General features: G+C 51.5%; 1 protein-coding gene across 3 annotated transcripts in view; it reads left to right on the top strand.

Moving 5' to 3' along the window:
• The window catches only part of KCNT1 (potassium sodium-activated channel subfamily T member 1), a 57138-nt gene that overhangs the window by 6153 nt on the left and 29171 nt on the right, over positions 1-21814 (top strand). The window lies entirely within an intron of this gene.

Genomic DNA, 21814 nt, shown 5'->3' with positions numbered 1-21814 from the left:
AAAGAAAGAACAACATTGATTTTCAGTTATTTAGTGCAATTTAACACTATGGGCTCAAATTTTCCTCCCTCCCTGGTGTGTTTTCTTGGTTTATTTACTTTCACTTTGGTTTCTCTTTGATTTATTGGGAGGATGAGCTAGAAAGGGAAAAAAGTCGTGTTTCAGATTGCCTGAGAGTACCCATCCAAGCGATGGGGAGAGCATGAGCCGGGGTGGCTGAGCGCCACATCCCCGCTGAGAGCCGTGGCCGTGGTCCCAGCAGAGACATATGCCAGCTGAAGAGCTGGGTTTTGGCCCAAGCCGTGTGCAAGAGCAGGGAACACGCTGGCAAAATGAACGTGTTTATTCCTCTTGACAAGTTATACAGGACATGCAGAAAGCCCTAACTGAGAAGTTTCCTGCAGTGGAACTGGAGGAACAGAGTGCAGGCTGGCGGGAGCAATGTTGGAGTCTTGGGTCCCACCGTGGTTAACCAGGGCAAATCTCCTTGGCAGGAGCTGAAGCCCTGTGGGGACATCACCGGTGACTCCGGCTGGGTCTGGTGCACTTTTCTGCCTGGGGCTTCCCATGGCTCAGACATTCGACTGCTTAAACTTGCCGCTCAAGAGCAGAGAACACAAATCACATGCGAGCCCGTGGAAGAAGCTTGGTTGCGTGTAAGATCTTGGCCCAGATCTACAAGTGATGCGATTCCCATTCGCACCAGGGAAGTATCACGAATGTGGGTCTGTGTCCACAGAGCCGGTGAAGAAACGGTGGTATTTGTCACCATGGCAAAACCCTGTGTCTGCAGAAATCAGTGGGAGAGTTGCTGTTGGCTTTGGTATGGGTGGAAGGTCAGGCCGAGACTGAAGTTGTCACTGCTGCCGTAGTGACAGTATGAGAAACAACTTGGCAGCTGTAGCTGTAATTGCAGAGAATGCATTAAATTTTTGTGCTACGTTTTCCCACTGCTTTATCTCATCACAGTTGCATCTTTGCTCCCGAGGGAAATAATTTATTGCCGTTCTGAAGGTGGTGCTCATTCCTTTTCCTCTGCACAACCTGTTCGGTGACTGATGGTGTGTAGGGAGTGTCGGAGCTCCGGCTGCCCCCGCTCGCTGCCTCGGGGGAGACGGGGGCTCGATTCCTGCCTCTCCATCACTGCCTTCTGTGCCAGCCCTGTCCTAGTGCCAGCTCTGCTCGGGCCTGAGCTGCTCTCATAGACCCCTGTGTGGTCATGGTAAAATAGATCATGCGCAGAGCCTAAATCAGTTAGTTAGTAAGTCCCCCAGCACATTCTCTTGTTCAGATGTAGCATCTCATTTTGTGGTGGACGATGCAGCACAGGGTTTAGAGAGGAAATTTGAATCAAAACGTCTCTGTTTCTGAGAAGTTCCACCAATAGAGAGGATTAATTCTTTATTGTCTACTATTTTCAGCTCTGCTTATCGAGAGAGACGTGAACACATTGCCTGCCGAAGCCCTGCAGCTAGCGCAGATTTCCTTGCCAGGCTGCATTTGCCTCTGCTCCACTGGCACTTGCTCAGATCCCTAGCAAAGACGTAGGTATTAATTTGCAAAGAAAATACCTCATGTTCCTCCTGACTGACAGTCCAGTTAATGGGTCATATAGGCACTGTACAAATCTCTTCCCAGCTACGACAGGACTGAGCCAGCCGCAGTTTGCCCACAAAGGGTTGGCAGGACAGGCTGCTGGGCAGCGCCAGCCTCCCAGTCCCTGAATCTGGACATTTCTTCTATTATCAGTCTATTAATTTGCTGCATTGCTGCAATAAAAATAATTTTCTCTTCTTTCTTATCTTTCAGAGAGTTCAGAGTTTAGATCTCCCCTGCATAGGGATTGCTGTGGCCAACGCAAACCTCCTTCTGTTGCTTGGGGTGTCCACCTTGGACACGAGCTGGCTTGTCACCTATGTGGCATTGCTCCCCTGGCCCTCGTGGGGCTGCCCTGTGTCTGCCATTGGTTTACTGAGCCAGATTTCATGTCTACTGTTGTCAACAGTCTCTTTGTCACAGATGATTTTTGCTGCTGCTCTTTCATAACACTGTGGTAGAGCCCTCTTGAGGACAACACAAACATGACTCCTGTCCACGGAACTCCCCAAACCCAGGGCAAAATTGTGATTTTTATTCTCTGCAGGACTCTTCGCTGTCACCTGTCTTCTAGCTTTTGGTTGTAGCTTTGTGTAAAGCTGGCTGGTGCGGTGTGTTTGCATGTGAGATGCTGGATATGCTGTCTGTGGGGTGCAGGGGGGCATGGCGGGGTATGTCTGTGTGTCTGTCAGCTTCTGCTGTCTGGTACAACAGCAGGATTTTTTTTTTAAGTTGCATTTTAAGGTCAGGTGGAACCCACCACATCTTCTGTGACTGAGCAGTGATTGAGATCTGCTGGATTTTGCGGAGTTTGGGTGGTGATTTCTGCTGCGTGGCGAACTCCCCCGCTCTCCGCTCTGCAGGCTGCGGCTCCGCGGGGCGGTTTGCAGCTTTTTGGGGCTCTGCGCTGCCCAGACCCCGTGTGTCCCCAGCCCTGGGGCTTGTGTTGTCACCATCCACGGGCGCTGCAGGTCGGCACGGCAGCAGATCCTCGGGCAGGAGCCGCGGGGGAGTGCGGCGGGGAGGCTGCGGAGCGGGTGCCGCTGTTTGGATTAGTGACTCTGCTGAGCTTCCTGCAGCCCACGCAGGCTCCTGTGGGAGTGGGGGTGTTGCTCTGCAAATTTAGCAGCTACCTTTAGGTGGGGAGCAATTACTCTTCGGGCTGTGGGTAAAGTCATCAAGCCTCTCTGCGTGTCTCATTTCCGTTCCCGGTACGCCGGTGGTGGCTGTTAGCAAAGCCGTTGCTTTGGTTGAGCTTTGCTGCAATCGGTTTCTGACTCCAGATCAATACAAGGAGGTTTATTTGGGAATTGGACATTCCAAATGCTGTTTCTGCTGCTTTGGCTGGGTGGACCCCCTGTGAGCCTTGGCCGTGGGTCAGTGCCCCAGTGATCCGGCACCGTTGCTGGGGTGCTGAGCAGGGGCTGGAGCGTGAAGCACAAGCACCACCGTGGCTCAGAGCTCGGAGCAGAGCCCGTGCTAGCTCCCCGGTGGCAGGAGCTGTCAAGAAAAACGTCTCCTCTGTCTAGGAGAGAGGCGCATTTCTGGGGAGCAGGTGGTGAAGATGTTTAGCAAATGTCAGCTTGAGACCTTGCCATCCTGTGGGCAGAAGTGACATCGCTGAGAAATGTGTTATCCTGTCAGAAAGCAGCAAAAAATCCACCAGCTAAATGTTTACGAGCAAGGCAGACCTCTGCCGGGAGCGGGTGTTTTTCCACCCTGGGGACTTGTGGAGCAAGAGCTTCTGGGCGCAGCGGGATCCTGCTCCTGCACACATGGAGGCTGAAGGCAGGAGCCGTGGGCAGGACATCGCCATCCCCCCTGGGCAAGAGCTGCCATCTCTGCTGACCCCTGAGCTCCTGCCTTATTTTCTGGGGTTGTTTTTGCTCCCTTGGCTCCTCTCTGGGTTTTAGCAAGAAGCGGCCTCTGAGCCTGCCTGTCCCTGCGGGTGGTGGGAGGATCTCACCTCCTTCCCCTTCGGCACCGGGCAGGGGTGATGCTGGCCGAGCAGCTCTGGCGAGATGCAGATTCCTCCATCTGATGGGTGAGGCTTGGCCTTGCAGCTCGTGTAACTTGGGTTTTGACAGAGCTCGGGTAGCTGGGGCTCAGCCAGCGCTGCCGTTTGTCACCAGTCCTAACGCGATATCTCTATTTTTGCTGGAGAGATCAGGCAGCTTCTGCCCCAATCCAGGCAGAGAGGAGACAAACGCTCTCAGTTTAGAGAGTGTCTCAGGTCTTCTGGTTGTTCAGCTGAGTTGGTCTTGTCCCTGTTACCGTTAGGACATAAGCATCTGGCCAAGCCACATTGCGTTATTTCTGAATGCCTTAGTCAATCACCTGGAGCTATTTCATTTGGAAGTGGCTTTCTTACTGCATGCAGCGTGCTAGCTCGTATGCAAGCAAAAAAGCTCAAACAGAAAAGCTTCCTGCAGGCAGGTCCTAAATACACTTTTTTCAAAGCTAAAACACTGTCTAAAACTTCTCCTTTCAGACCAGCTCTGGATGTGATTGCATGACTGGGAGTGGGGAGAGCTGCAGAGACCGAAAGAAACTCATTTGCCCAGTGTCCACATGTCAACGTGTGAAGCACATAATTACATCTGGGCTAATAGCTCCATATGGGAGTATTTGAAAAATTTCTAATTTAATAACATGGGTAGTAATCGGTTATTAGAAGCGAGTTTAGTTGAAATAATTGGCAGGGACACCAGTGTGCTAATTTAGTTTGGTATTTATAATGCACAGTCACGTTGTTTTTCAAGGACGGAGAAATGGGTATTAGGTGGTGCCCATATTTCTCAGCAAAAAGTTGCAGCTGGTCTCTGGAAAGACATTTATTCGAGGAAGCTATTTAGTCACTGTTCTTGAGCTTGGGTTTTGAAGATGGATTTGCCTCATTATCGTGTGATGCAATTACACCCACGCTGCTGGGAGTGCAGCCCTTCTCTGACACTTCGGTTCCCACTTCGGATGACTAGAGTTTGGTCTTTCTAGTCATCCGGAGCAGCTCCACCATGCTGGCACAGGGACAGACCCTTCCTGAGGTGCTCACACACACACGGGCGTGAGTGTGCTCGCCCACGGCCAGCGTGCACGTGGGGAAGGAGACATTCGTCTTCTCTGTCCACCCATTCATCCCTGCATGACCGAAGCTCCTCCAGACCTGTATAGGTGACATCAGCTCCAGCCAGGTAAATCGGCACCGTGAGGTTTCCCCATGTGGACAACGAACTCTCAAGCTGCCGTCTCAGAGCTGCTGTACAGGGATTGCGATGAGCTGGAAGGCTCTGCTGATGTGGTTGGTAATCTGTCGGGTCACTGCAAGCGTTACGTGGGGAAGACATGGTGACACGAACAGCCATTACATCTCATCAGCCTCTTCCAGAGCTGACATTCAACAATTGTTCATTTTCATCTTTCTTGAAAGTGCTTTTAAAGCTCAATATTGTCACTTTGTTTGGATTCTTCCCACGCAATATCTGCACTTAGAACTGCCCAGTGCTGATGGAGAGGTTTATTGCCAGAAGCTATTGTGCTAAAATTGAGAGGAAAAACAATTTCTAGTCAGCTCTTGTTATGGTCTCTAATGGGAGATATTTCTTTCTTGCTAAGAACTTGTAAATGCATTTTAATGTTGGATGCAGTGCTCTGTGGCTAAGAGATGTTCAGCCTTCCAGGGTTCAGCCGTACAAATATTTCTGCTTACAGATGTGCAGAACACACTGCACATGTGTGAAGGATGGATGCCTTCCCAACAATGCCAGTTAAAAACCAAATGACAACTATGAAAAAGAGATATCAACCCCCAAAGCTTGCTCCCCAACACCCCAGGACATGCCTCGCTTGTGCACTTTTCCAGCATTGTGGGTGCTTTTTTTTACCACGGGGTTCCCCCATCCCCTTTCTTGAGCAACTTTTGAGAGTTGGAACAATTATCAGACCTTTAATGACCTTTTTTTCCCTCCAAGCTGCTCAGTTTCCTCCTACCAGATCTTGGGGAGAGAAAGGAGTACAGTGGAACCTGCTGGGGCAGATATTAACATAATCATGATGTAATTTAATATCCATTCCATTAAACACTCTTAATGAGAGTTTCTCACTTGGTGTAATGGACTCTTTTCCAGAAGATGAGGCTGCAAGATCAGACACTTGTTATAAATGTCTGTTTATTAAACACTCTTTCCTCCTAAAAGCTTCTGCCTGGCCAGAATGAATATAAATGGAGAGGATGGTGTTTGCAGTTCAGTCAATAAGGAGATAGTGTAAAAAGTTGGGGCTTATTCCTTTTTATTTTTGCGTGTCTTTATATGAGAGATGAGAACAGGCCAAGACATTTTTTAAAGTAAGCTTTTTACCTTAAATATATGAGGCAGTCAAGACCCGGCATCCGTGAAATAGCATCTGCTGTCGGACCGGCTCCTGGAGCAGATACTCCCTTCCCGACAGATGATTTGGTCATGGCAGCTGAACCAGAAGCTGAGGAGCAGATAAGACCAGCGGTGTGTAATAACCTGGCTTTAAAATCCTTTTCTGAGGCTTTAGTTCACCGCGTGGTCCTGACCAGGTGTGCTCAGCAGAAGGCAGCGCTCTCCAGCAGCGCTCGTCTCTTTTTGGGAGAATTTCAGAGTTTTTTTGCGTAGGAGAGGCCCCTGGGGCCTCCTACATCATGTACGTGGTGTTTAACACTGTCATCTGCATGTTGTAGTCCTATTTTTTTTTCTTTTTTCAGAGTATGCAAAGTATGTAGATACCCAACATTGTAAAAGACCTTTACCATCGCGTAACTGTGTTAAAGCTTTTAGGAACGCGGCGCCTGTTCGTGGTGGTGATTCGCATGGTTGGAGCAGTACACAAGAAATCTTTATTTCCTTTTCAATGTCTCGGTTCTGAGCCCTGCTTTTGGCTGAATGTGCAAACAGAGAGACCCTGTTTGTCAGATCCCCGATGGCATCTGGGCTTTGCCTTGGGCATCGCGCATCCCCAGGCTGGAAGGGACTCCCATCTCACGGCAGAACTTCTCAAGCTACGGCAGACTATTGGTCGGTAAGCAAATTTTTCTTGTTGTAGTTAAAATAAGAAACGTACTTGAAGATCAATAGTCTGATACAACCCCTTGTTCTAGTCCTTCCCACGCACCGGGATGAGGCTGTCACAGACTCCATGGAGTTCATGCCTCATTTCAGCAGCACATTGTGAATTTCTCTTTATACGGACTTGCCATTTTCTCTGTCTTATATAATGCATTACAAAAGGAATGGTGACAGAAAGGGGAAATGTATGGCAAATGGTACCTAGCACGATCCAGCGACCCTGGGGAGGGAAGAAAACTTTATTACCGTGAGACACAGTTGGCAGAGATGACGGAGAGGCCCAAAGATTAAGTTTATCCTTTGAAGATTCATCTTTTTTAAAAAACAAAATGAATCCAAGAAAGAAAAGGTTTTAAGAAGGTTTTTAGAGGCTTAAATTTTCCGTGTTTTAAGCAGAAACTATTAGAGCCATTTAATAAGTAAACACTGCCTTGCAGTTTAACAGATAATTCATTAGAATTTTAATACTTCAGTAACAAACTTGCCACAAAACTGTCACACAAAAAGGACTCGGAGTCCTTTAAAACTGCAAAGTAGGAATCACTTTGGCATTTTGAAAGTCTCTGTGAAATTGCTTCCTGGCAAGCTGTGCCGGGAGCTCTGGGAGGCGTTCGGCAGCGAGCGCCCGTGCTCCCAGCTCACCAAACACCGGCGCGTGTCTCTGACCGCAGCCTCGCCGGCTCCTGATGGCACTTTGCTGCTGGGCTGGAAGCAGCCAGTGCTCCAAGGGCTTGTGGGGAGGCACAAGGCAGCTTTTCAGCCCTTTTTGCCTGTCGCGTCCCCTGGGAAAAGCTGGGGTGAGCTGCTGCTGTTGTCCATCCTACCTGCAGCCGCTGGCCGAGGATGCTGAGAGCATCCCTCTCCTTTCTGCGGGTCTTGGCTCGGCCACCTGCAGAAGGAGGGCAGCAAGGGGAAGGTCCTGGCCTCGGGAAGGCTGGAGGGAAATTGGAGAACTGCCACAGTAATTACACCACAGATGAGGGCTTACTGCCTCCTCCTGACCCACAGCCTGGGCGCAGGGACCCCTCCTGCCCTGCATCCCCTGCGGCATTGCGGCTGGTACCCAGGGGTGCTTCCAAGGTGTTTTCAGATTCCTGGGGGGAAAGTACTGCACGAATGCTTAAAGTAATAAACGTTTATAGTGCAAAGATCATTACAGCTGGGAGGCAACAAGCTGCAGCTCCTGGCAGGAGCCAGGAGCCCCCCGTGCTCCTCCCGGCTGGGTCTGGGTCCTGCCACGTTCCCTGAGCATCGCTGCCGTCCCCGCTGCTCCCCGCGCTGCTCCGTGTCCCAGTGCAGGGCCGGGGCTGGCGCACGTTCTGGGCAGCGCTGCCCGTCCCTGCGGCACCGGCACCCGGCTCTGCCGGGCTGAGGACAGCGGCGCTGGTCCCATTAAATCCTGGGAAGTGGGTAATGACCCTGTTACATACTCACTTGGAAAAGTGGCTCGGCTGTGCCTGATTACTTTGCACGGAGACTTTTCATGCTTCCCTTGCAGATATATATTTAGATTTTACCCAAGGGCTTTCAATTTCCTCACTGGCTTGAGCAGCTGTGACAGGTATACAGTTACCTTCCCTTTTTCCTCCGGCCATTTTAACCTGTCACCGGCTTTGTTAAGAAGTGGGAAGAGATTACGAGTCGCTGTAAAGCTTCAGGGTCTCATCGCTCTGCTTGTAAGCATGTAAAATGCACCACAGAAATAGGAAACTTGTTGGAGGTACCATGGCTTTGTGGGGATATTTGTGCAGCGTCTGCTCTATTTCTTCTTCTCCCTGCTAAGCAGTCCCAAGTTAACGTCCTGGCTTTGCAGCTTTCATGTTCGTCGCTGATGAGCCACACTTAAGGAGGTAAAAATGGGTTTGCAAAGGCTGCGATGACAGTTCTGGGATTCGGCTCTTGCGTCGCAGTTACATAAAGGCTCTCGCCAACTCTCCAGTAGTTGGGGAGATGCTTGGGGAAGGGGACCCGCCATCCCCGCTCCGGGCTCACCAAGGGGGGTCTCATTTGCAAATCACCTACATCCATCGGTGGGGACCAGGGTGTAGCCGTGGGGGGCCCGGCCGAGCCCTTGGCAGTGGGAGCAGCGGGATGGGGGGTCTGGTGTGGGCACCGCGGGGCACGGGTGTCGCTGGGCAGTTCCTGGAGCCCTGGGTCTGCAAGGGAGGTGCTCTCCCCTCTTCTCAACGCTAATAGTTTGAAATTGTTAACATTTGAAATGTTAATGCAGAGAACCTGGGGAAGAGGAGAGAAATCAAAGGCTCTTCTGCTATCAGACACACCGTCCCCCTCTGGGCTTGCAGCCTGCCTGCCAGCTCTGGATGCATTCTCTTATTTTACATAATTTTTCCATCTCCATCAGCCCAGCTCTTTGAAGGCTTCCTTCTGTTTCCAACTCTCTTGCTGTTGCTGAGTATGCTCTCCTCCATGTTTTCTAAAATGTCCTTTCCACCCTGAAACCCCAGTGCTCCAGTTTATCAGACAAATCTCCCGAACTCTGCCGAGGAGATGCCGGGTGAGGCAGCGAGCTGCTGCCAGGTGCTGTTTGCTTGTGCTGCCTGATCCGCTGCCAAGACTAAACAGGGGAAGCGAGGGAATAAAACGCAGCCCGTTAATTTCTGCCTGTGTCATGCAAATCTCTCAGGCACCTTCGAGTGCCTGGTGTGGCACCAGTTGGCCAAAGGCTTCCCCAGCTGTGTGATGGTGTTGGTGAATGCTGGTGTTCCCCTGCTCTGCGCTCTCTCCCATTGGGTTTTTTCTTTGTTTTCCTGGGATGCTGAGCACCCTCCGTGGTGGGACATGCCCCACAGGGCAGTGCAGCAGGGAGATCCTCAGAGGTGACACCTTCCCAAGGTGGACACAGGGACAGTGGTGACATTGCCTGCAGTGACCGTGCTCCAGTGGAGACTCCTGAATGGAGACGGCTCTTCAGCACGGTTGTGGTTTTGGCAGGAACCGCTCAGCCCAATTGCTGTCCCAGCCAGCTGCTGCGATGACAAAAATCCCTGCAGTTTGTGAACTTTTCCTGAAACGCTTTTAATGACAGTTTAATAATAACACTTAGTGCTTGGTACAGAGCTTCTCAGCCCTGGAACTGAAACGCTTTACTGAGAAGGGTAAGGACCATTATCCCCCATATTCACAGGGGGCAAAGAGCTGGATTTTATTTGTGAGAATAATTATAACAAGTGGAATTAATCAACTTTTCATATGAATGGTGTTGCTTTTTAAAGACACATGTCAGGAGAGAGTCCCAGATACAAAGGAGAGCTCGCAGTGGTGTAGATCCATCTGACGGCTTCTCGGGGAACTCGTTGATGCCTGTGGTGCGAAGGCATTAACCCTGCCAAGGCAGTGAGCAGAGGGAGCAGAAACCAGTGAAAATAAATGCAAGACAGGGCACAGCATTTGCTTTCTGGTGCCCTAGTTCCCGGTGAGCTGCTGTTGCCCCGGTCCCGGTGGTGCTGCTGCCGTCACCTCTCCAGCCCCCGCTGCTCGGGAAGACTCTCCCAGCTCCTGAATGTCCCCTGGGTCCTGCTGCGCTCCACGTAGCGCATGGAGCAATGGCACTGAAATAATTGCTGTTTCTTAGCTGGTGGGCTCGGGGGCCGTGACCTCTTACAAGCGCCTGCAAAGTCGCTGAGGGTTGGGGTTTTTTGTTGGGTTTTTTTTTTTCTTTCTTCTTTTTCTATCCTGCTCTACATCCCCCTCTTGCATCTGGGCCATCTTTGGACTGCAGGCTTGCGGGGGAAACGGCAGCATCCTTGGGCCGAGCCCAGGAAAACAGGCTTGTTTTGGCCGGAGCCTCTTGGTGCAGCGGGACTGCACATGGTGAATGCCAATGTCTCTGGGCACCACGAGCGCAGGTGGGGGAGTCACCGAGACGCTTCCTCGTGTCGCTGCCCTGCTGCTCACAGCCCACCACTGGGTCTGTTTATGGAGCCGCCAAGACCTGGACTCACCTCAAAGAAAACTGAAGTCCTGGGAAATCCTCCCATTATCTTTGGCAATTGCTGCTGAGGGCTCTGCTGGCAGGAGAAGAGGCGGGGCGGGGGCTGTGGTCCGTCTTGTACAGAGCTCCATGGGGGTTGAATGCAGACATTTGCAAGTGTTTTGAATTGCAAAGTGCTGCTGTGGACCTGCCTGGCCCTAACCTGGTGTGGAGCAGCGATTTGGCCGCACGGGCCCTGGCTGCTCAGGGGGATCCACGTCTCTCGTGGGGAGCAGCCTCTGGGAAGCCCCAGGTCACCGGGGTGCACGTCTCTGTGGAAGGTGAGGAGGAGCCTCCATCCATCCATCCTTGGTTTTCCCCAGCTCCCTCAGGAAGGATTTGATCATCGGTGTATTTTAGACCCTGTTTTCCATTGCACAACTCATCTCCGAGAAAGATCTGCTGGCTCTCTGCAGCAGCTGAGTGCTGAGGTCCTGCTCCCATGGCCATGTGCCAGAGAGGACCTTCCTCTCCAGCCTAATGGAAAGAAAATGGAAAGAAGTTTTAAAATTGACTCTGGATCAATACAAACAGTATTTACTGAGCACTTTTTTTTTAATAAATACACGCATCCCTGCTATCCAGAGAGGATTCCCAAGCATCTCCTACACGTTCTAATATCTCTGCAATCTGAAGTCATCAATGTATTAGTATTATCTTTTTGACTGTAAATGGAACTCTGACTCCTTGGATTCGACCCTCTCACTATCTGCAGCTCCACCTGCCGATCGATAGTCAAAAATATGGGCAGAAGGACCCATCTTGTTAGGCAAAGAGTTCCTTGGGCCACTCTTGTGTTGTTCAGGAGAACAGGTGAGGGGCTCTTGGGGGTCCCCGAGCGTGTCCGTGCTCCCCCTGTGTCCCTGTGCGGAGGAGCAGCGCTGGCACCCACAGGGACAGGAGGGCCAAGTCCTATGCCAAGGAGGAGGCTGGAGCATCAACGTGGGGGGTATTTTGGTATTTTTTTTCTTTTTGGCAAATCTGTTATTTTAACTGAAACAAATGCTGGAGGAAAAAATATTCTAGTGAGGAAGCAAAGTTCCATCTTCTGTGATTTCAACTTCCAAATGGAAAACAGAACAATTAGTAAAGAGAGAAAAAAAATAAATCTTTGCATTTCCTCAAAAATACTGACATTTCCAGGCGACTCTGTTGAAGGGAGGTACTTCTGCTGGTGCTTTAACCAGTGCTGCGCTCCATGGTTCGGTGCTGGTCTGGCTGCAGGAGCCTCGCGGTGCAGCTGGGAGTTGTTTTTGCAGGGCTGTGTGTGAGCCTTGGCAACCTCGAAACCTTGGCAGCTCTTGAAAAGCTATTTTGCAAAATGCACGGTGACAATGTAGGGCATTCCCCGGCGACTAAAGGGCAGAACTGGTGCGTGTGCACTTCTTGTAAAATACTTCAGCAAATGGCTGGGCCAGAGGGGTTTGTAATGTTTATCAAAGTGTTAGTAGTGCTCTGAAGTTTATTAAGCTGTTAATGTCATGCTATTATGTTTGTTGGGGTCTTCAAATATAGGAAGTGTTTGTGGTAGTAATAAAATTGTGCAGGACCTTGCTTTTCCTTGCAGTTATTAAAGGGAGGTCAGGACCATGCACACACCACAACCTGAGCAGAAAGAGGATTCTCCTGGAGCAGCTCACCAGCGGGTCCCCAGAACCAGGGGGTCACTGCAGAGATGATAACGAGCCTTAATGACTTTTCGGCTCAGGGTCCCTCGAATTATCGCTGAATTTGCACGAGCGCAGCCCCTCCTGTACAGCAGCAGCTCTGCCGTGGCTGATAATGCCTCTCATGAGATGCTGACATGGTCGGGAGCGCAGACGTTTTCTAGTGGAGCGAGTTCCTGTTCTGGTTGTTGGAAGCGTCTTTGCACAGTTGATGCCTTTCACGGTGACCTCAAGATTTTAAAATATATTCAATTGGCTTTATAGAAGGCTTCGCACACCAACGTTTTTGAGCTGTATGTCAACAAGTTGCTTGCCAGAAGAATACGAAAAAAACCCCGTCCCCTTCCTCTTTCATCAACTAGTTAACATGGGCTGGGTCATGTGTTATTTCCAATAAGTTGAATAGGTGCGTAAAAGGAGTTTTGGCAGTGGGGACTGAAAGCTACTGGGTGAAAGGAGAGTATTTAACAATGCAGTTGCTGTGGATTCAATTAAGAATAATGTAAAATTTGCTTTTTTCTGAATCTTACTTTCTGAAATATTGTTACCACTACAACTGCTGCTCAGCAATTCCGGCACAGCAGTGGTCTCTGCGTAATGCAGACGCTGCAATGAGAAATCAGCAGTTTGTAATGGGCTCTCGAAGTAAAATTAAACATTGATTTCCTGGCTTATGGTTGGCCGGGCAAATGTTTCTGGACTGGAGGAACTCTTATTTGGACTTTGATATTACCGAGGTTGTGTTTTGTTGATTTTTTTTTTTCATTCCTGGATTCCCTTGGAGAACGTGCTGTACCAACAAGATGTTTGATGTGTAGTTTACCCTCATATACTATGGGTAGACACACGGGCCACATGCCGCAGCAGAGCAAACGCACCGCGCTGTGCCTCTGGTTACATTTACAGCCGCGACTCTTTCTAGGAATGTGCAGTTTCCCAGCAAGAATGAGTGTTCTGATGTATTGGCTGGTGCATTTTGCCTGCTGCGTTTTCCGGCGTTGCTGGTGGCTCGATGACCCAGCCAGCTTGGAGTTCCTGCCTTCTTCCTCCTCGTCCTCCTCCTCCAGCTGCTCTTACTGCTGTGCCAGCCCTGTCTGGGAGGCGGTTTGGGAGGAGAGACGGTGCCGGGGCTGTAGGTCTGTAGGTGAAACATGTGAATGAACACAAGTATGACAGGAGAGTTTCCATTTTCTTTTAAAATTCCCCAGGTCTTCCCCTAACACCTCTTCCGTTCAGTGCTGCTGCTTGATGGCATTAGTGCTGAGATTATGATTTAAGCATAAGCCACTTTTCACATCGAACCTTAATCCTGAAGTTAATGTTCTTCTGGAATTAGGAATAGAAAACAATGGAGAATTTGCAATTATCTCCTTAAAAGAGAGACCTGATCGCCCCAGTCCCAGTGACTCCAGTTGTCCAGGAGGATTCATCAGGCACAGCCCAATCTAATTATTAATATATTTGGGACTGGAGAACAACATCCTGAAGTAAACAGATACAGAGCAATAAGTTGCAGATGAGGCTGAAGCAAACCATGAAGCAGAAGGGAATGACTTTGTTAGAAATTAGCATTGAGCTAATGAATCATTTTGAGGCAAAAGGAGAAATTAAATGTGTGCTGAAAGCTGGCACATTAGTAAATGGGCTGTGGGTTTTTATCCATTTTACATTTCAAAATGCTGAAATAAAGTATGTCTCTCAGTGAAATTCCATTGAGAAATAATACTCTGAGCAGGGAAACAAGGGTTTGGTTAACAGGAAATGGGGACTTGGTTTCTCCTCTCAGATCAGCTGGAGAACCTGCCTTTGTATCGGGGTAAATCCCCTTTGGGTACCGATCTTGGGGAAGAGCAGTGAGCAGAGCTCGTATCGGACAGTTCGCTGGTGAGAGAAAGGAAAGAATTGGCTGTTTCTTCCCAGAGTTTGGTGCAGGATGGTGGTGCTTGGTGCTCCGGTAGCTTATGGGGGTCTGGAGGTGTGTGGTGTGTGCAGGGCACGCAGCTGGGCTGGGGCAAATGTGAGCCTTGCATTGCGAAAGTGAAGTTCTTTGGATCCCAGATTTCCCATTTCATGGGAGGTTGTGCCCGTACCTCAAAACCAGCCCTCGCACAGCTTTGGGAAGACCCTTGCAGGTGTCCCCGTGTTGAGTCTTTGTGCATAATGTTCATCTTAAAGAAATCCTGTTGTGCAGTTTAATTATTCGCTTTGACTTTTCATATCTCATGTTTTGTGTGTCACTGGTGATCAGTTAGTGAATTTAGTCTTTAAAGTGTGCAGTGTGGCAGCATCAGTGTGCTGTGGGGTGATGCTGGCATGCCGTGGGGTGATGCTGGTGGGTGGCATTGGGGTGCTCCATTGGGTGGGGTTGGGGTGTGGTGGGATGGGACCCTCGTGGTCCCCTTGATGATGCTCTGTGTTGATGCTCTGTGTTGAGCGCTGCCATCAAGCGCAAGCTGGAGCAGCTTTGGACTGGTGGCATCCCAAACAGAGGGTGGGATGCATGAACCCCCCTTTCCAGCCCCACCTGCACACTGGGGGACTCACAGGTTCGGCTCCTACTGGGAGCTCCCCTGGCCGCAGTGAATTCCCTTTTCTGTTTGACATCTTGAGATGCCAAGCATGCCAAGATGACATCGATGCCAAGCGTGTCCAAGGAGCAGCAGCTTTTGTTCTCACGTGCAGAGGGAAAGCTGGGCTGTCCCGGGATGTCACCTCTCCGGGTGGTGTTTTAGCCCAGCCGGGTGGGCAGCGATCGAGCCCCCCTGGCACTGAGTTCCCCTCTGCTCTGTTCACGGCAGGTGCGTTTAGGAGGGACTTCGTTCTGCTGCGTTGTGTCTGCAAGCCCAGCGCGCTGAGGCTGTTCCCTGGCACACAGTCCACACTCTGTGCACAGAGGAATAAGATAAAAAAGCTTCCTCCCCCTCACAGTGCTACCGAAAAACAGGGATGGGGAAAAAATAATCCCTCAGCCCCTGCCCTGCTTGTGGTGATAAGAGCAATGCAATAATTTTTTTAAAAGGAGGCAGCCAAGACTATTTATTAGACAAAGCCATGTCAGAGCTTTCTGCATTGGGATGTTTTCTCGGCTGTTTTGTACCAAATTCCTTGCAGCAGCAAGGCCAGTGAGTTTGCCTTGACTCCACTCACTACCAAAATAAATGTACAGGGCAGGATTGTTCCACTGAGCCGCCGTGAGTGGGGAGAGGGAAGGTGGCAGGAGATGGTATGTGCCGACGGCTCCGAACTGAATGCGGCGAGGATTGCGATGTACGGGAGAGTTCAGGGGGGGAAGAGGAGGGAGGCACAGAGGCAGCCCAAGCTGGCGGGATGGCGAGAGCCAAGCTGAGGAATTCCCCTTCAGAGAGCAATTCCCACGTGAAAACTGTCCCACCGGCGAGGACAGAAGACGTCCATGGGGTGAGCCCCCTGCTACCGGCTCGGAGGATGGGATCCCTGGGGAGCGATGTCGGACAGAGGTATTGCAGGACTGCAGTGGTGCGTGGGGCTGCGGGGGGGGCAGCACCTTTTATCTGTTCCATGAGAGGGGAAGGATTAGTGCCCCCCCGGGCTGGAGGGGTGAGGGAGCAAATCCTTCTGATAGCCATGTTAAAGAGCCACACCAGCTCCAAAGTTGCGTTATGAAATACGGAGCTGGAGCAGAAGAAAGCCAGTTCCTTTAAATTTTTTATAAGTGCTTCTTATGTTTTTCTGTATGCCCAAAGCATGTCTGAATGGCAGTGCTGAGACCGTGGGGCTGCCACACGACACTGTGAACTTGCATTGTGCCTTATCTGTGCAGAATGAGACTGAAGCTGATTTACCCCGGTAACGCCCCAGTGTGCACTGTACATAAGCACCATGTTTGCATGGGAGAAGAAATGCTCAGTCTCCCATCTGAGGAATAATTTATTTGTAACTGGGAAAAAAAAAAAAGCTACCATAGAAAATGCTGCAGCCTCTTTCTGCAAGCACACAGCTGATTGTACTGAGAGAAATGAGCTGTTTTTCAGGAGGATAAAAATGCTTCACATTGCTCTTGAATTACAGTGTTTCAGAAGAAGCCATGTCCCCTAGTTATGGTGAGGATGCAGATGCCAGTAATTCAGTTCTTGTTCTATTCATTCCATTTTCTGTTTTATTTTTTTCCCCATCTATTCAGCCTTTCTGTCCATCCATGCTGTCATCCTTCTTGGCAAGAATTGCCACACCTGTGGTTGTGTACTGTATATCTCCCAGGCTGGAATTGGGTGCTGTTTCTAGCTCCGGTTTCCAGTGCAAATGAGCAGTGCCAGAAAGCTTCTGCTCACGGTGAATTTTACTTGTTTGGCTTGAGGTTGGAAGGAATTAACCACCTTGGCTTCCGTACCTCGGTGTGTCTCCCTGGTGGGCTGGGGGAGGATGGCAGCAGGCCAGGGTGAGCAGATGTGGTCCCTGCTGGGGAAGCCGAGGAGGGGCATGTGTGTTGCGGGAGGAAGGCAGGGGCATCATCGTGGTCCTTCCCCAGTGCTGATCTGTGCCAGGCACGTGGTTTCATCTCCAGGTCTGGGCAGCAGAGTCCTGGCGTACCTGCGGAACGGGGAGCGCGTCTCTGGGTCTGACCTGTGGGGTGTCAGCTCTCCGGATGGCACAGATGCCACCTCTGGGGAACAGACACTTGGATTTTGTGGGCCGTTGCATTCTGACTCGGTGAGGAGGGGCTCACATGTGTGCAAAGCTGCAGACGGGCAGCGTGTGGGTGCGTCGGAACTCCGTCCTTGAGGCTCGTGTGGTCTCAGCATGGTTTGGCAGCAATCTGTGTCTGCTCCCGGTGTCAATCTGACTGCTTTCCCTCTGCTTTCCTGTCTTGCTTTCAGTGCTTCAGAGAGCCACCAAAGATTGACCTGTTCTGGGGGTACCTACATCTCTGGAGGTGTGTCCTGAACACGCCTGTTGGTGAAGCCATTGGGGTGAACTCTACAAACTCATCCCAACCGCTGCTAATCAGCGGTGGTTAAACCCCCAAGAGGGGCTTTTCCTCTGCTGGGCTCAGGGGTTTGGTGGGTTCCTGCCCAGGACCAAACCTCCATCTGCAGGGCTGATCCTCTTGGACCTCTTGTGGGGAGCATGGCGCAAAGGAGGGATGCTGCAAGGCACCATCAGATCTGGGGCGGGCAGGGGGCAGCAATTCCAAAAATCGCATCGCTACAGTGGTTTAGTGGACCCTTGCCAGAAAGCCAAGTGTGCAGAGCACACCTGGGTGCCTCAGGGCTTTATGAAAGAACCCAATTCCCTGGGTTTCACTGGAATTTCAAATGTTTTGCTGCAGTCTTGCTGTAAGGAAGTGATGATGCCTCAGGCACTGCTGCTGGGAGGTAGAGAAGTTGGTGGCAACACTTTTCTGCTCCTCCAGCGTCACAGAGCCTGCCAGCTGCCCTTTGCGGTGTCTGAATTCCCCACTGCGCTGCTTCTTGACAACTGAGTTGGCAATTAAGATTGAGATTTGTGCGCTTCTCTTTCACTGCGTGTGCAAGCAACAAAGGCAGGCAGATTGCTTCGGCAGCGATGAATAGCGCGTTTGAGATGCTCCGTCTCCTCCAAAGCCAGACACAAGCAGCATTATCAAGTTAGCGGTGACAATTGTCACTGGGAGTGAAATTACCAGGTGATGATGGAAGAAGATGCTGTGTTACAGGGTGTTCTCAGGGATGCAAATGAATTCTCTAGGCAACTGAAGCCACTGAAGTTTATTCTCACTTGCTTTATTTACCTCTTACTCTGTCTCTTAGTCATTGCACCGTCTCAAGGGTTTTAGGGGTTCTCGGTCAAAACAGGAGGGAAGGATTTGAGTTCATCTGAAAAGAAACCACTCCACAGCCACGTAAGATTTCATACTTGGATGTGCTGTGTGTCCCCTCCCTGCCCCATGTTTCCATCCTCACCTCTTTGAGTCGCCTTCGCTGAGCCGCCCATAGCCGAAACCCGAACTGCTGAAGTTTGTGGTAAAAAATGATGAGAGCATTGCAGAAGAGCTGAGGTTGGAGGGGACCTCTGGAGGGCTGTGGTCCAACCCCTTCTCAAAGCTGGACTAAGGTTGGCTTAGGACCAGTCCTGCTGATTTTTGAACATCTCCCAGGCTGGAGATTTCCCAGCCTCTCTGGGTGCCTGGTTCAGGGCTTGATCACTCTCAGGACGAATAATTTTTCCATTGCTGCATCTTGTGCCTGTTCCCTCTTGTCCTTTTAGTGGCTGCATCGCAGAGGAGGCTGCTGCACCTCACCCCTCGGGTAGCCGAGGGCAGCAATTAGCTCCTTCCCCCACTTCTCTCCTTCCTGCTGCACAGTCCCACCTCCCGCAGCCTCTCCTCGTCTCTCGGTTCGAGGTATTTTTGGCAGGGATAAATGGGACTTTGCTTCAGTCGTGTTACAGTCAACAAGGTGGCTACTTGGTGAGAAAGTGGTGGGGGGTGGCACTGCTCTGTGCCATTTAACCTGGGCATTTCTGTTCCACGGAGCCGCGGGCGTTGCTGGGTGGTGCTGAGCGTGTTTTCGGTGCACGACCACTGCAAAAACGGGCAGGGTGCTCAGTGCTGAACTCTGTTACAAGGACAACATGCAAGCGCGCTGCTCGATCCCCATGAACAGGAAAGGATCCCGGATCCCGGCTGTGACACAGCGAGCTGGCAGCTGGCATCCATCACACCGAACAGAGCCCTTTGTAAACATGGCCAGAGATTTCATCCCGGCCCGCACGGGGCTCGAGCCCGGCTGTTTCTCGCTGTGCTGGAACAGCCCCGAGCTCTGCTCACCCTCCCTGTTTTGTACCCACTCCCCTGCATGGGGACAAGACCCACCTCACTGTGTCCCAGGCAGGGCTCAGCTCTGAGCTCCCTCCTGCAGGTTTTGGCTGTGTTTCGGTGGCTGGTCCTGTGTTTATGGTCCCTGTTCCTCAAATCCCTGTCCCCAGGTGCACCCCAGGCATGGGGCGATGTGACCCCCCGAGCTGGCAGCGCTGCAGCGGGTGCCTGCGGGGACCTGGCTGAGTTTTGGGAGTGCTGAGCATCCTCCCACGGCTGCTGGTGAGACACCAGCGCCGCTGAAAATCTCTGTGCCCTATATAGGTGCTGAGATGCAGATGAGGCGCCTCACCTAAGGATGCCTACACTTGAAACGCGCACTTGGGCTTTTGCTCTGGTTATTTCAGGTCCCTCATTCCCATCAGGGTGTGGGGATTAGCGTGTTCCTCCTCCAGTGGAGGTTTCCTGCTGGCACTGGGAGCAGGATGCCCGGCACAGCCGTCCCCTCCATGCAGGTACCAGCTGCCAGCCTGGCTGTCGGGGCTGTGCGGGGTCTCACAACCCACCCCAGCTCGTCCTTCCTCCGCAAGGCTCAGTGGGGACCCATTGAGCTCATTAGGAGAAGCGGTGAGATGTGCGTTAGAGCAGCCTCAGCATCTGCAGGGCTGTTTTGCCCAGCGCTGGCCCAGGCTTGGCAGAGCTCACCCCTCTGGGAGAGCCCAGACTTGCTGGGAGGTGATTGCAGGCAGTGCCGGGAGCTGCCGGGCCTCGGGCTGAGATCGGCTCCTCCAGCTGCAGCGGGAAATGCGGCTCTTTTGGCACCATGCCTTGGTTGTCTCTAAACTTTGGCTGCACAGTTCGCTGAGCTTCCTCCAGACCAGGGGTTGTCCCTGGTTGTCCCCGCTCTGTCCCGCAGCCTGGAGGGGTGGGCTCGTGTTTGCGAGCAGGACACGTGCATCTTCCTCTCCCCTTCCCCTTCTTCTTGCTCGTTCCTTCTCCCCCTCTGTGCTTTCTTTTTTCATCTCTTCCCATCTGTCCTTCTCACATCAGGCTATTTTTGGGGATGAGTTTCTCACTGTCAGTATGGTAGGAACCATGGTGCATCTTATGTCTTAGAGGATGCACACTGCTTTGGGAAGCCTTGCTTGGCTCATCTTAACCCCCCTACCTTGCCCCTCTCTTGGAGGGATTTTGAGACCAGGGGCTAAAGGGCACGAAATCTGACGGCTCTCTGCTCTGGCTCTTGAAACACCTCCAAGCCTCGCAAGTGGTTATTAAGCAGCCTGCAGCCGAGTGCGGTGTTGGCAGGTCATTACTTGTGTCTTTGTAACTTCCAGGGGCTTTTAGTCAAGGCAGGGGTTTTTTTGTGGTTTGGTTTTTGGGTTTTTTTTACTTGAAAGTAATAGGAACTGCAGGACCAGAAGTGAATTTTTAATACCCTTTGTTTACCAAAATACCTCCCGGAAAAATCAGCAGGCAGCGGTGAAGGCGCGGAGCTGGCAGGGGGTTTGCTGGGAGGGAGCAGATCTGCGCGAGCTCAGCTGAGCTGCCGCTGTGCCTTGCTGCTCTCCCCTCCATCCCAGCGCCTTGGAGCACTTGAAACCCGGGGAAAGCGTTTAGCCTCAAATTATCTGCGTGATAGGGATGAGCTAAATGCCACCCAGATCCCACAGTGCCCTGGCAGAGCAGAGCGGGGGCTCGGGGTCGGCTGCCTTCTCCTGTCCAGAGTGAAGGAGACTTGGTCTGCAGCCCAAATGCTTGGGGGAGCGAGGCTGGGGGTGCTGCTGGGCTGTGCTGGGCTGCACTGGGGTGTGCTGGAACCAGGGCTGAGGACCAGGATGAGGTGACAAGGTGGCTGCTCTGCTGAGGAGCTGCTGTGCAGTGTGGGTGGGCAGGTGATTGCTCTCTCTTGTACATAAGCAAGATTTATTAGTGGCTTTTGTTCTAATAATACATACACCATTGTCTCTTCACCTCCTAATAGAACCCTTCATCTTGTAAGGGGCTGCAGCTTGACATGCGGTGACAGACCTGTCTCCGTAGCTGTGAAGTTTCTTCCCCCTCTGCTCCTCTTCATTCTCTCGTCCTTCCCTGCCCTGTCCCTCTCTCCGGGAGATGCTGCTGACACCTGCGGGGGGTTGGCGTCGTGGTTTGGTGGTTGGCATCATGGTTTGGTGGTTGGCAGTGCCAGGACGAGGGGACTCGGGTTCCCTATCCCAGACCCCGGGGTCTGGAGGGGATTAAAGGTCGAGCTTGCTGCTGGTGTCGTAGTTATTTCCATGATAGGTATGAGATGAGTTGAGGTTTGTCTGCACAGGGATACACCGGGAGGCAGATCTGGATGAAACTAAAAAAAAGTTCATTTAAGGTAGATTATCTAAAACACATTAAAAGCCAGTGTAACCTTTCTGACTTAGTTAACTGGCTTTAATTCTGCAAATCCTAAATCTAGTCCTTCCTTTCCAGTGAGACTGTGCACAGAAGAGAGTTCGTGCCATTCTGCTAATCCCCTCCGGCAGTTAACCCGAGTTAATTGTCACATAAGTGACAGTGCAGAGTCCGCCCAGGCTGCGGTGGAGTCAGTGCGGGGCAGCAGAGGGAGGATGCTCTGCCCCCCGGGGCTGGGGCTGCTCACCGAGCCGGGCACGGGACCCGGGGCTGCGGCTGCTGCCTGGCAGCGATCTTCGGGGAGCAGAAC

Source organism: Caloenas nicobarica, chromosome 19, assembly GCF_036013445.1.
Source record: "Caloenas nicobarica isolate bCalNic1 chromosome 19, bCalNic1.hap1, whole genome shotgun sequence".
Lineage (NCBI taxonomy): Eukaryota > Metazoa > Chordata > Aves > Columbiformes > Columbidae > Caloenas > Caloenas nicobarica.
The sequence above is the reverse complement of the archived record's forward strand: the minus strand, read 5'-3'. Positions and strand labels throughout refer to the sequence as shown.